The sequence below is a fragment of the Lingula anatina genome, chromosome 7 (assembly GCF_051362555.1).
Source record: "Lingula anatina isolate TDL-2025a chromosome 7, LinAna3.0, whole genome shotgun sequence".
In the NCBI taxonomy this organism is placed as follows: Eukaryota; Metazoa; Brachiopoda; class Lingulata; order Lingulida; family Lingulidae; genus Lingula; species Lingula anatina.
Genome location: NC_141773.1, coordinates 8102785 through 8117351, shown reverse-complemented (window position 1 = coordinate 8117351; position 14567 = coordinate 8102785). Strand labels below are relative to the sequence as shown.

At 38.1% G+C, this 14567-nt stretch overlaps 1 protein-coding gene across 2 annotated transcripts in view; it reads left to right on the top strand.

Moving 5' to 3' along the window:
- Positions 1 to 300: 300 nt before the first annotated feature.
- The window catches only part of LOC106155855 (muscarinic acetylcholine receptor gar-2), a 64021-nt gene continuing 49754 nt past the window's right edge, over positions 301 to 14567 (top strand). Inside the window, exon 1 of one of the 2 annotated variants that reach the window (XM_087017976.1) lies at positions 301 to 884. The gene's annotated coding sequence lies outside the window, so the exon portion shown is untranslated. Of the gene's footprint in view, positions 885 to 10638; positions 10877 to 14567 lie in introns of those variants that run through there. The other variant, XM_087017978.1, reaches the window with a different exon arrangement.

Below are 14567 nucleotides of genomic sequence, written 5' to 3'. Positions count from 1 at the left end.
CTGTTTTCGCTTATTCTACAACAGTCCCGTAGTGCTGCTAAATGGTCCCGCAAGTGTTCTGAGAAAACATTCCCCTGAAAGCAAAACTGTGTATGCCTGACAGATAAAACCTTTCGTTAGGTTGGGGTCAGTATTCTGTCTGTTTATTTGGCTATAGGTCCGGCTGGAAACGCTGCGCGTTAAAGTAAACGTTATTCATTACTACAGGTAGGCGTGCGTATTTTCTATATCTTAATTGACATGTTTTCACTTCACATATCCGGCCATGGCATTCTCAGTTGTCCCAAATGAATATATTTTATTACAACATTTGTGTTTTAATTTTTTCCAGGAATGTGTTTCTAGGAAGGCCTACTTGTCACTGCTGGCTTCTACACCTTCTACCGATGGGCGCGGAGACGCGTGACGTCATCGTGACATCGGCTTAATATAAGGTATAAATGTTTTATTTATCAAGCGCAGATCCTAGGATGAAGTAAGTAGGTAAGGAAGCAGTATACACAGAGACTGTAGAAACGCCGAAGGAGACTAAACTCTATTTCGAGGTGCTGATAGAAAGGAACCAGTCAGGGCTTTTGTAGCCAAGGGCGGACAAGCCGAGTTTTATTTTAGGTAAAATCAATCTTTTCATCAGTATAATGCTGAGAAGAGCTACTCCCGCATTCCTCTAGAGGCCCATCGAGTTGCATGCTGTCTCGTCTCTGGGTCGCTCCGTGGCGTGAGTAAACAACACAATGGGACATTGAAGACGGCCCTATCGCTCCCTGCTCCAGGTGAAATCTCAGAAGGATATCACGAAGCCGGGTTGACACGTCGATTTCTGAGAGAGCGAAGGTCTCCAGGAAACTAGCCTTAGATTATTAAGAGAAACGCTGGATGAAAAGGTAAGCCCTTGTCATTCTCTGCGACATTGAATAATACTAAAACGTGTAGACATATCGTACTAGCGATGTATTTGTAAATTGCTGAGAACACAGTTATATCAGGGTGTTATTCAGCAGTCTTCATGAAACGGAATACAGATGTTATGTATCAGGCGCAGTATTTTATGCCCATCGATTAAAAAAGTTTGTGGATTACGGGCTAAGTGGCTGTCTTAATAAGAATCTATGACACCGCTGCTTCAGCAAAATCCGAACGCTGGTATGGTTTTTTTCGACAAATTCATTAGATTGATTAAGGTGGTCCACAACAATAACCGCAGCAAGCAAGGTCTAGTGCAGTTCAGCAAGAGTGTTGAGGGTGTTGATATAGATGCAACCATAGACCTAACACTTGTGTTTATATTTCCATCTTACTTTATAAGTCAATAATTAATCACAGTTGTTCCCACATTTAATCTTACGCAAATGCTATCTACCAACTTATGAATATCGTAGTAATAATACGTTTTTGATCAAAGGGCCCTACCGAAAGAAAACCGATTTCATGATGATTTCTTGGTGCAATTGGACATGAGTGCTTAATCATATTTGATTTATTTAGATACATTGATGCGCATGCACTTGTAAAAAGCTAATGTTGAAACGATAAGAGATAATAGAGGCTTTCTGTTTATAATTAGACATTATCGCCCATGCTAATTGTTCATTCATCTCAGATTTATTTAGAAAATCCCGAGGCGATTGAAAATGGCTTTGGTGCCTTGTAATGGAAAAAAAGAGGTTAATATCCGCCTTTATCTAGATGTCTTGGCGTTTTTGCTTAAGCTTCAATTCTCAAGGCACAAGGTACATTCACTTAGAGCTCAATCCCAATGAAACTGTCGTTCTACATCGATCGATCCAACTCCGCGGTGGTTCTCGCTGAATGCAATCAGATTATCTCAACGCAAGAAGGAGGGGTTTTAATCTGTAAATCTGATTGTATTAAGCGACAGTTCTCTCGGAGTTGGATCGATGTACGTAGCACAATAGTGTCATTGGGAATGAGGCCTTAGTTGCATGTTGAATAGAGAACTTGTCGTAATAAGTCTGGGTTCTTTTAGTTTCCCGGTTTAAATCTGCGACTGTTACATGTCGACTTATCTTTGAACAAACACAGAATAACTTGTGCGCTACATGTAGTAAAACACCTTTACCCAAACACCTTAATATTTCTTTTAGAATAAAATCTGGCTAAAACCATGCAAGAGTGTGTGTCATTATTTTTGCTAATTAAGCATGCTTATAGTGACAGGCTGACACCCGCAGCCTTGATATCTGTGCATACCTTTCACATTACGCTGTGAATTTAAGGTCGCAGTGAGAGTAAAATAGGCTATCCCGCATATATAGATACGATGAATGGTTCATATATGAATGGTTCATAAATTTCTGCTGCATATTTCATATGTATAAATTGCTACATTTTATTTTTTTCAAAGGTAACGTTAGTCATTATATTGGAAACGGGAGAACAGGGTTGCTGAACAAAACGTAGTGTCGTAGTTGAAAACTTAATGATTCAACTACAGATAGTTGTGGAATCTTCATCCTCTTTTGACTTTTTTTTCTGCATTGCATTGCACATATTGGCACATATATGCATGTATAACTTAAGTTTTCCATTGTAATATTAAAATGTCATCTAGGCCCTGTAGTTAGGAAGATAGTAAAAGCCCACTGCACTTTGTTTTAAATGAAATTGTGAACGCAAGATGGCTGGAGGCACAGAGCATGCGTTTCACTCCCATTTTAACTCGTAGGATTCTTTTTTTATTTCTTAAGCATCATATTTACGTGTGGTCTATACGGGAATATACAGATCTAAGCAACGCCGCTTCAAATTTAAACCACTTTTAAGTTTTTTTAGCATTTACAAAAATATGCAATTTCCTCCCCCGCCATGTAAATTCTTGAAACTAATCTTACTAATTGACACGACTTCCAAGTTTTGAGTGTGTGAAACTGATATAAAGATGTACCTAAATTTCAGACAATGTTAAATATATTATCACATGTATTTTATAAATGATGTGCCTTAACGTACAATGTATATATAGTTATATGGATAGGCAGTTAGCATATTGCTCAGCCACAATTAAGTGCTATTATATACATATACTACACTTGAAAGTTGGCATTTAAGTTTCATTGTTCTTCAAACCCACATTCCTTTTCATAGAATATACTGAAACCCCCCCATGGACCCCAGCCTAGAGGTGTGTGTGTCTTTCCATCACAGTATCATTTATTCTTCATAACGACTGCGACCTGGTCCCTCCTCCCCTGATGAGATCAAAGCCAAGACTTGAGTATATACCGAGTTGGAAGATCGTCCAAAATCGATATCTAAGGCTCACTGTTCATCGCCCCATCCGAGGAGAAGTTATTCGAAAGCAATCTGATGTTGACATGGCTCGTTCCTGGTGGTTCAATTACGCAATATGGCCAATCCCTCGATAGTCTTCCCGCTGTCGCTTTTGCTAACTTAGTTTCTTCATTGAACGGATAAGAAGTCAACGATGACAAACGAGGGTTCATTGTCGATCTTTACTTTGCTCTTTCTAATTTAGACAATTCGATTTACTTTTGACGTAATGGTGACTGTCTAGTGGAACAGCAGCTTCACGTTTGTAAGTCTTATTTTAAACAATATTAAGCTTTATACACTGGATCTGGGGCCTGTTTCACAAAATAACTTCAGTGCAAAAATTATACTTGTGGACACAAATTTTAGTTTACCTTGAAACATGATAAAAGTGGAGACACAATGAAATGAAGTATTGTATTTTCGATAGCAACAGATATATGACTAAAGCCACAGAGAAATACTTTATTGAAGTGGAACATGTTGACGTATTTATGGTCTAAAGGTTAAGACATATATAATCAGGTTAAGGTTATGACATCAGCCCCTGTTTTCTTCTTAGACCAGCTTTCTCTCTAAATACACGTATATACGTTTGTGGCTTTACAATGCTGTTTCAAGTACCGGTACACGCGTACGAGGTGAAACCAATCTGTTTTAAAAGTCTTTAATCGGGCACACCTTAGGGCTTGTCTTTGAAAGTCTTCATATTTTCTTTATTTATTACGTCAGTTACGAACATGCTAAACCACACCTAGGTAAATCCTTCCGAGTTGCTGTTCATGACCACCAGATGGGGTTGGCAGCAAGTGCATATTGCCGAACAAATACCGCAGCCGGAATATATTCCTGTCATCACGTTATCCGTTCTTTAGTAGCCTTACATACATCTTAATTGCATTATATTCTGTTAACTGTTAAATCAAGGACTATTGTTTTACCTTTATCTTTGAATGATTATATTTCACTAAGTAAATTATACACAAATTTCATGCATATTTAAGTTTTTTAGGATGTTACGTTGTTCTGGCTGAAAACACCGTTAGATATACGTATGTACTTGCCAGTGCAAACGATCGTCGGCATTGAAAAGGTTATTAGGCTTAGTGGAGAAATACGTTAAATCAGTTCAATCCCTGGTAGAGAAGATGGGTTGCACTGTGTGATACAAAGCGATTTTTTAAACTTACGAAGTCCTGAGAACCATTGAGACGTCGACGCCATACGACCACCTATTGACGTACTGTTTTAGGAGAAACAGATGTGACTGTGGAAACACCCACTGTTCCAGGGTTTGTTTTTCAATAGATATAACCAGAAAGATATAGTGTATGTGATTTTGTTAACAACACGTTGATTTTAATGCCATTCGAGAGATATGTTTAAGACATTTCTGTGTAATTCTTGGAGTGCTTATGGCTGTATAAGTGCCCCAAACAATAACACTACTTTCTAATTTAACCGTACATTGTTATTTATTTGTTGTGGTCTATCAGAAACTAAACGCAACGACACATTTAATAAGGATATTTTCTTACTTGATCCTGGCTGCACCGACTGCAGACGCTGATCTTGCTCGGAATAAGCAGCGCCCTCTGGGAATATGAATGAAAGTTTCATTAAGCAAAGTCATTCAAACAGCCCAAGCGTTTCATCTTATAAAACAAATTGGCAAAACCCTCTGAGATTTCCTCCGTTCTTACCATCCTGACGATAATGAATAATTCGGACATGTTGATAAATCTGAGCGTATCGTGGGTCCTAAAGCGATCATCTTTCTGATGAGAGTACTGGAGAAATATGCCCCAACCGGTTTTGAAAAGGCTTAAGGAGGAGATCGGAAAGGGTGCTTTTAATTTTGCCAATGCAAGTAACTAAGAACCCCTTGCTAAAGAAAGACGTTGTTAAAATATAGGTTCTCTAAACGCATCTCGTCTGATTACCTACTGGAGATGATGGGATATGAAAAATTAGAGGCAAATGCAGATTCAAATACATTTGCTGATGAACAAACTTCTGAGTGACTCCCAACGTACATTGCTTGTATCAAAATGAGTTACATTGAGTGCCTAAAAACGCTTAAATACAAAATGATCATTTGCTCCATTGTCATACATAAGTTATATCATCTACTGTACTTTGCTGTATTGTCAATCAAAACTGATGTAGTACATACATTTGGTTCAATAAAAAAATTGTAGTGTGAAATCTGCCGTTTTGAAAGATTCACCTGTAATCGCTTAGAAGCTGTGAGTAACCGGCGTGACAGGAACAGTACTTAGTCCTAGGAATGGAAGTCCTATTATGTATATATTATATATATATATGGAGGTCCCATATGATGAGCACAGGTTAGGTTTAGTCCTAGTATTGGGGTTAGTATATGGGACCTGTACAAAGTAATGGGGAACCTACGATTCCTAGCCGACTACCATTCCTGTCGCAACGGTTTTCGTCTCATCTGCATAGTGCTCCCAGAGTCCAGTAAACATTTGTGCTTCATTGCGATAAAAATGTTAGTAGTATTTAAGAAACGCATGAAGCCATATCTTTGCAACTGGACCCGAGCAGCAAATGTCATCATATTATTTCAAACTAAAAAACAAACTTATAGAAATACTTAAGGGCATTCTCTTATACTAGCACTTCCGAAAACAGTAATTGAATATTTTATGTTCTCTCTCTCTCTCTCTCTCTCTCTCTCTCTCTCTCTCTCTCTCTCTCTCTTCGTTGCAATATATAACCTTCGGTCGTTCCCGCCACTTATTTGAACATTTATGCTACTGCGCGTGCAGCAGTTACACGTATGCGTCATACATTAGTACGTCATTTGGCGGATTCTTACGATCTGGGACGGACGGATTTATTAGATTCAAAGTACATGTGCAATATGCTTTTTACTGTACATTGTCGTTGTGCGCCTCCCTAAAACATGGATCCACAAGGATAGCTTACCCCCCCCTCTTTGATTCCACCTTTTAACTTGATTTGTTCTGTCTCGCTTTTAGTTCAGGCATCTCAGCCCCGTATTCTGTAAGTGGTGTTGGCAACGTTCATGCTCCGAGGTGCTTTTTGTTGGACCTCCATTCGCAAATAATTTGTAATTTCCTTTACGGTCTACTAAATGACTTCCCTTTTTTCCGTGCGACTCGCTTTCCAATTACACTAATGCTTTCTTCGGGGTGTGAGGTATCCCGATTTCCTGGAAACGGTGTCCACTTATTTATTTCTTTGTGACGGAATAAGATAGCTAAAACTAACAAAGGTTGCGTCCCCGGCTGAGGAACGTGTGTGTACCTGCCAAAAAACTTGTATATTACAGTAAAACTTGCGTTAGGCGGCACAGCTTGCAATTGCCTAAAGGCGTTTGTTTTCCTTTGAGCAGACCCATTTTTTTTCTTTAAACGGAGGGGATTGGGGTAATAACAGGGCCGGGGTGAACAAAAGTCGACTCCGTTTTCACAAAACGCAATTGGTTGCTTTTATCAAGTTTACGCTTGAACCCCACATGAACGTAGTTGTACCTTTCTTTAATGCCAGTTAGTTATGTACACGTTACCATACCTGTGGTTCTGCTCCGTTAAATAAGTTTTCCACGTTCTCGTGTAGAAAAAAAACCTTGTGTAACTAAGCGTCTTTTTACCTCGTAAGTAAAAGACATGTTTATTCTCTTTATAAAACGACCCATTTTAACTATATTTTGTTATTCTGTTTATGATACTCATTTTCGTGTACAATGTGAATACTGTGCACCACTGTTTTCCTGGCCGCTGGATGTTGTCTTTAGAGATTACTGACAGCGGTGTTGCGAACTTTGGTCACATTGATATTTAGATATTCAGGTAACTTCCTTCTACCAAGCACACCCTCTGAAATAAATAGTAAATAAATAAATAAATAAATAAATAAATAAATAAATAAATAACCAGATAGATAAATTAAAAATATTAACGCTTCATTGTTTTTTTAAATCCAGTTGAATTCTGTTGGTCACCACGCTATTAGGAAAACACGATGAGCTTAAAATCTAGAATTAAGGGACGATCGTCATTCGCTCCTGAAGCAATAACAAACCTAGTGTCTTTGAAGAACTGACTTACACAATAAGTCCCCAAAAAGGGGTGTTTGCGTTCCAGAACGATGAAGTATCGAACTTACAGCTGATAACAATGGCCTCTGCAGTTTGAAGTAGCAGGCTATTGGATCATGTACCTGTGCACCAGTGTTTTTGCTTGCTTTATTAGACAATCCTTCAGAGGTCGTATTTTAGCAGCTGGGGATCGTTCGCCTAATCAGTTTTCTAAATTCGAAAACAATGCATTTATCAAATGTACGGAAGAACGCAATGATTGGCTAAGAGGAAATTCAGTTGAACAACTGCTATGTTAAATCCTGAATCTTAGGTGTTAGCAGAGGTCGTTCCGATGCTATTAAAAATCTGAAATGAAAGACTTAATAATAAATCAACATTTTCTAAGAGAGAGAAAGAGAAAGAAGGGGAGAGTGGGGGCGAAGAAGTTGGTCGCTGTTGTAGCCTATTGCATTAAATATTAAATGAAATTACCTTAAATATTGAAACATGTTATGATTTTGTCTGCTGGGCCTATTTTGACGTATTTTAAGGTAGCAAATCATATTCAGTTGGATGCGGTGGAGGAAGACGTCTCGCTGCGATTTCACGTAACATGAGTCTAGACATGTAAACATGACAGGTGTGGCGTCTATTATTTTTACCGCATGAGTTGGAATTCGGAAACAACGAACGATAATTTTGTTAACTTCTGAACTTTGCGATGCCCGAGCACAATAAAATAATGTTAAGGTTGCTCACAGCGATGTAGCTACGGGCAGACACCGAAAAGCCTAAGTTGAAAAATACAGATCACACAGGGCAAGGTAAAATTTCTCGTAAAGCCGCATATATTTTTATGGTAAATGGGCTGAACAGATATTAACAATTGAAAACTGGTGGGGTTTAAGCAGGAATAATGTGTTGTATTGTGTTTTATTTATCTTTTCTTGGCACCGAGCTTATCTTTTATTTAAGAATTTGTCGAGATTTGTCTGTATGGTTTACAGATTCCAGTTTAATTGTGACATCTACAAATAATCTGACATAGCATGAAGCGAGGTAACGCGTGACGTCAATTTTAGGAATCCGCTTAAGACGGGACTTAACTTTTTGAAACAAGGGCAAAATTTTGCGTCAAGAATGCCGTCTTAGAAAGCAATACAAAATTGACAGGGTGAATTCAACCTGTTGAGCAAAAGACTGTAAATCAACAGAACTGAACAGAAATCAAACTGAAAATATTCGTGGATAAACTATGTCAGCTTTTATATTAATTAATTCAATATTAATTAATTAAAACAGCAAAGCACCACACTGAGCCACTATCTACCACATACCTTAAAATCTCGCTTTATTTTATGTTAACTCGCGAGTCTTATTGCTATCTTGGATAATTTCTATTATATTCTTGTCACACAGAGCTGCACGCGTCCAGCACACACACACACACACACACACACACACACACACACACGTTGGGGACGTCTGGGCTCCCGATCGTTAACCAGCAACCGTGGCAGAGATTTGTGTTTACCATTTAATCAATCGTTGGTTACACAAGCAATTATTTCTGATAGTAGAAAGTCACTGTTAAGGGGAATAGGTTACACAAATGTCTGCATTCTCTCCAATCTAATAGAAGCTCCGTGGAATACTTTGAATGACGTCAATACATGCAGCTGGTGCTAGTATTGACGTTCTGTAACTTGTTATATTCCAGTTACACAGCAACGGGGAATGAAAGCCAAAACCCAACCCAAACCCAATTCTCAAAGTCACGAGATTTCCTCATATGAAAGACATAATGTCCGTGTATGACGTTCATATTAGGGTGGTCCGGCTTTATATGCCAAATTCTGGCGAATTAAATCGATAAATAAAAATTATACAGAATTATGCACACACGCGTCACACAGTAAGAGAGAGAGAGAGAGAGAGAGAGAGAGAGAGAGAGAGAGACTGATTAAGTCCTGTCACTAACTTGAGACTGAAGCTGAAATTTGGATAGATTTTGTTTCTTCTAGTACTGCACTTAAACTGTAGTTATTGATCTAAACTGAATGAAAAGTAAACGATAGTTAAAGAAAATAAGATCTCCGTTCCCTAATTGTAACAAACGAGATTGTCTTAATTTGTTCTATTTTAATAGAAATGCACTTAAAAGATGTATGACCTCCTGAAGATTAAACTTGTTCATGAAATGATATTAAAGAAATGATGACAAACGTTTAACATGCTACCCAGGGAATAATGTCTATGTCCTTGGATGTCATCCATGGATTATGGAAAGCTGATGATAACCTTAGCACCCATGCCCAACGATTTAGATTACGGAACAACAAATGATTGCTGGATTTACACCTGCACATATGGGAATTGCTGAATCCTCAAACATTTGCAATTAGATTGCTGAGCAATAAAAAAGGGCTACACTCGAAAATGGTTGACTCCTTATTACCTTTTCAAATAAACCATGTTTCGTCAGTCGATTATTAGATGATATAAATATCCAGTTTAAACAGGAGCAAACCGTGTTCGATTTTGTTGTAAATTTGAATCATTTTCCGAGACATTTTCAAGTAGAATAAGATAACACCGACCTAATATCTTCACCAACGTGTTTGCAGTGTGAGTTTGTCAACGTTACCGTTAATGTGAATTTGATGTGAACTGGCTGCGGAACTTTCTTTAAAGGTACTTTATTGTAGGGAAAAGTCCATCAAAAATGAAAACAAGCGCTCCCAAGTGCCGAATATAGTGTTTCTGTTGCCCTTTGCCATTCAAGTTATCCGTAATACCCCCGTTGCCTAAACGAGAAAAAGCGTCATTAGAAATGCACTTATCATCTTTGCATGGCCGCGAAAGTAGTCATATATTTGCTACAAATTACGCCATAAAGATAAGGCAAAACATAAGACGCCTGCATTTCGATTTTCATTATTTTTTCTCTTACTTGCTATTATCACTGCCCACACAGCTATAACGCATGCTACTTGTGTTTTGGAAATGGAAGGGAGCCTCTCTTGCATGCAAAATGAAAAACATCCAAAATGGGACTAAATATATAATAGTCGTTGCACCGATCCCCTGCCACAACACTTATCATTCTGACGGCATCGGTTTCTTTCGTAAGTTTTCTGGGTGCATACGTGTGAAATATTTATATATTATTGCCAGTATGTGATGGTGTGCGAAGATCTGTGCACGCATGTGGTCGTATTATTGTTTTATGACGCAGGCGTAATGCTGTAAATCTTGCTGCCCTTCCTTACAGTTAACTGAAGGGCGTATGGGGTGTTAAGTGTTTGACCACGAAGGGCAAGTGGATACGATTAAATAGTGGGAGGCATGTAAGTTTGGTAATAAAACCTGTATCACTAAGACGACAGATTGTATATTAAAATGATTTGACCTTCGTGCAAATGTGATGGCTGTTGCTTTCGAAACATATGGAGCGTTCCTCCTCAAGCAGGACTGAATTCTCTCTGCACCATTTCTTCTGCCGTCCAACATGTAAGTTGTAACATAACTCGTTGCTTTTGTAGTAATGTAGAACTGGTAGTAAGGTGTAACATAACAAATATTGACATTGCTATCATATGTGCTACAAACCATTATTGTCTGTTATTTTATGAAACCGTAAACTGACGGGTTTAAGAGAACAGCGTATATGACAGAGTTCCGGTGTCAGATGAAGTCAACGGTACTTTATACGAGGCGATATATTCTCACGATCCTAATCTTATTTATCGATTGTTTCAAGGACCTGGTTTTGATTGTACTTTTACAACCGGTCCTTTTTTAAATAGCTCGTTTATACAAACATATCAGCCAGGCATCTAGTGAGCTCTTTTGTATGCACTGACAGTTGTTGAAAAGCCAACCAATTCTATTTTAAAAGCAAACTCTGTTCTCGAAATAGAATTAATTATGAATAGTATCTCTTTCCGGAGAAGCTATAAATAGGATAGACCTTTGTGTTTTGGAGAAATTTGTTGATATAGACTTACGAATGGCTTACATTTCATTCAGTTGTCCATAAGCTGGGTCTCTATTGATAGCTCCCTGTCTGACATTCATTTATCTTAACCATTCTTACGGGCACTTCAGCGCTACTGTGTTACCCCTTTTAGGTAACAAACCCTAGGTCTTTCCCCTTTCATTTACATTGCACAAATATATTCATAATTCATAGTACAGCGTCGTACAATTGAAAGATCTCAATGGAGTTTTTTTTCACGGTCCTCTTCTCTGTTCCTCACATCCTCGGTGGTTTTTCAGGATCTATCAACCGTCATCGTGAACAATAATAAAAATCAAACGTAACAAAACAAAAGTAAAAGCCAAAGCGCATTTTGGATAATAGATGTATATATAAGTATCTTCGGTGAAGTCCCAATGTCATTTACGCGCAGACTCCACCATTTTCTGTCACCTGCTTGACTGTTCAGTCTCCAGTGCTAGCGATTTAGAATGCTTGCTTGTGCATATTCCTAGAATGATTTTAGAAAAAAATTAAATACCATTAGTTAAATTTGTGTTTACGTTACATATCTTTTTTTTTCAATTTATCTAACATGATATGGTAACATTACCACGGGCGCGCATTATCAATATATCTTTTGAAGATCTTTCATCGATGTACACAATACGTATGGTTGCCCTCTTTACTTTAAAGGAATTAATATTTACTAATTACATCTAGGTCCATTTTTTATTAAGATAACCCGAACGGATAGTAGGAATCTTCGATCGTCTGAAAAAAAAAAACTCAGCCAGAAGGGAAATTATTTTGAAATCTCAGAGGGCACTCTAGGCCTATTAGAGCTTAATTATGACTGCAAATCCATAAGTTGGTACATTAATTTCTATATTGCCATGTTGATCTGTATATCTCGATTACGTGATGTTTCATATCTATCGAGCAATTGAGATTTAAAAGATCTATGGTTTGAAAACGCCCACATAACAGCAATGTCCAAGCCATTGCGTACAGCAAATAGGAGTGAACAGGAACACGTCAATTTGTTCTTGTGCACAATTAGGACGTAGAAGAAGTAAATTACAACTTTATCAATGCGGAGTTTGACTCATGCCGGAACATATTTATGGTAATCAAAGATTAGGTAGAAATTGGATTGGCGGACTGTAAGATGAGGCAGAAAAGAGCAAGCGTGTGTCTGAGGCAATTATCTGGGGTGAGGGCTAATGTTATTTGCTGATGAACATTCAATTTGATCATTGAATGAAGCGAAAATGACGGCGGTCGTGGATGGGTACTTCAGTGAGGGCATTAGGAATGCCGTACATGATTATGGTGGGTTTTCTGCTCTCTCTTTCTCTCTCTCTCTCTCTCTCTCTCTCTCTCTCTCTCAGACACGCATACTCACATGCTCAAGAAGGAATGCACTCGCTCTCATTTGTGCAAACCTCACATACTAACAAGTATATCGCTTAAAGGGATAACAACGTTCATTTTGGCCAAAAAATGAATTTTCCTGGGGTAAACAACAATTTTCCTATTCTTACCAATAGTTTATGAATCCATTCTACATTTAAATTTATTCTCTTTTTTTTTCTAGAAAGTTTGCTTTTTTGTCATAATTTCTTAAGAGATTATTACAGACTATAACCATCTATGGAGGTCACATGGTCGGATGGCAAGCACAGATCTTAGAATAATTGCCTTAAATGCTATTTTTGGTGGTGAAATAGAATATATTATATTTCCTTGGGTTGTTTGCAATGTTTTTATTGTGAAATATAGATTTCATACGAAGAGTTGTTATCTCTTTAATATCTTCCGCATCTTTTACGGTCATCGCAACGCTGCATGACTACCTTCGTTGCATTACCTAAATGCGTCAGCGTTTGAAGGCATGTACATCCAGTATAACTGAAATAATATGACTTCAATAAAATTTGTCACCAAACGCCCCGCAGACGCCAGCCACGGACAGAACTGGCACATCTCTTTGATTAGCATGTCGGATGTTTCATTACTTAGTCCGTTTTTTTATTGCCCACCGGGGAAATATGGCCCAGCTCTGTCGATAATGCAATCTATGTTTTAACTTTGATATTCTTCGGTTAGTGACTGGTGGTGTTGATGACGTGAGAAACACTCCCCTAACGACCCCACTGGCGTTAACAAACATGGTCAAGCTACAGCACCAGCTTGTATTAATTGGCTTGGACGATGCCGACGGAGGTCTGTGGAATTAAGGTTACGCAATATCCTATACTTTGCTGTGCTTGGTATACCTCCGGGCGGGTTTTTTGTTCATATAATTTATTGTTCAGACTGGACCTGTGGCATTTCCTCGGAAGACAGACGTTGTTTCATTATTTTGTAATCTAAAGTATTGATTGCGCCTAATAAGACGACCCTGACATGCATGAAGTTTCTTTGGATTGGAGACAATGTAGAAGTTTTGATATAAAGTTCTTAAACGTGCATTGCTATTCTGTTTAAACCTACCGGTACTTGTGGATCTTGAAACATTGGTTACATGTTCGTTATTTCACAACACTCTAAAAGTCTGCATGACTTCTGGTTATGCAATCCACTGGGTAAAATATAAATTAGATTTTTTTCAATTGACAATTAATGCAACGCATTTAACGTATTTAGTGTCATTAGGATTAATACTCTCAGCTAAGTAAGCTGCCTAAGCTAATTGTGAAGGCTTCCGTGCTTCCCAAGGGCCCTGTTCAATATTCCTCAATGAAAGATAGGGTTTGCATTGTCATCTTTCACTACAGTCATTTGTCACTACTTATTATCAATATATTCAGAACTCCCATAGGAGCAATCTTTTAAAGTGTCCTATTCCTTTGACGATGTATTTTATTTAGTTTGTACAAATACGCAGTGCTTAGTATTGTGGCCGGGGTAGCTTGAGCTTGCCCAGCTCGTAGCTAATAGAATTAAGATGCCATCCCTTAAGGCGGATGTGAAGCAAAAGTATACAATGATTTAAGTGAAGAATGAATGTAACCACGGATAGAGCTTTTAATTTTTCATATTACAGAAAATTCTGCTGTACATAATTACGGAAACTGTCCCTGAACCTTCGACCTTTGTGTTGGAATCTTATGCCTGAATGTTTTTAGTGCATCAATATAAGGATGTTTTGTATTTATATGTTTGTTTCAGAAAACGTAAGCTTCATTAAGGGAACACTGAGTTCATATTACTACT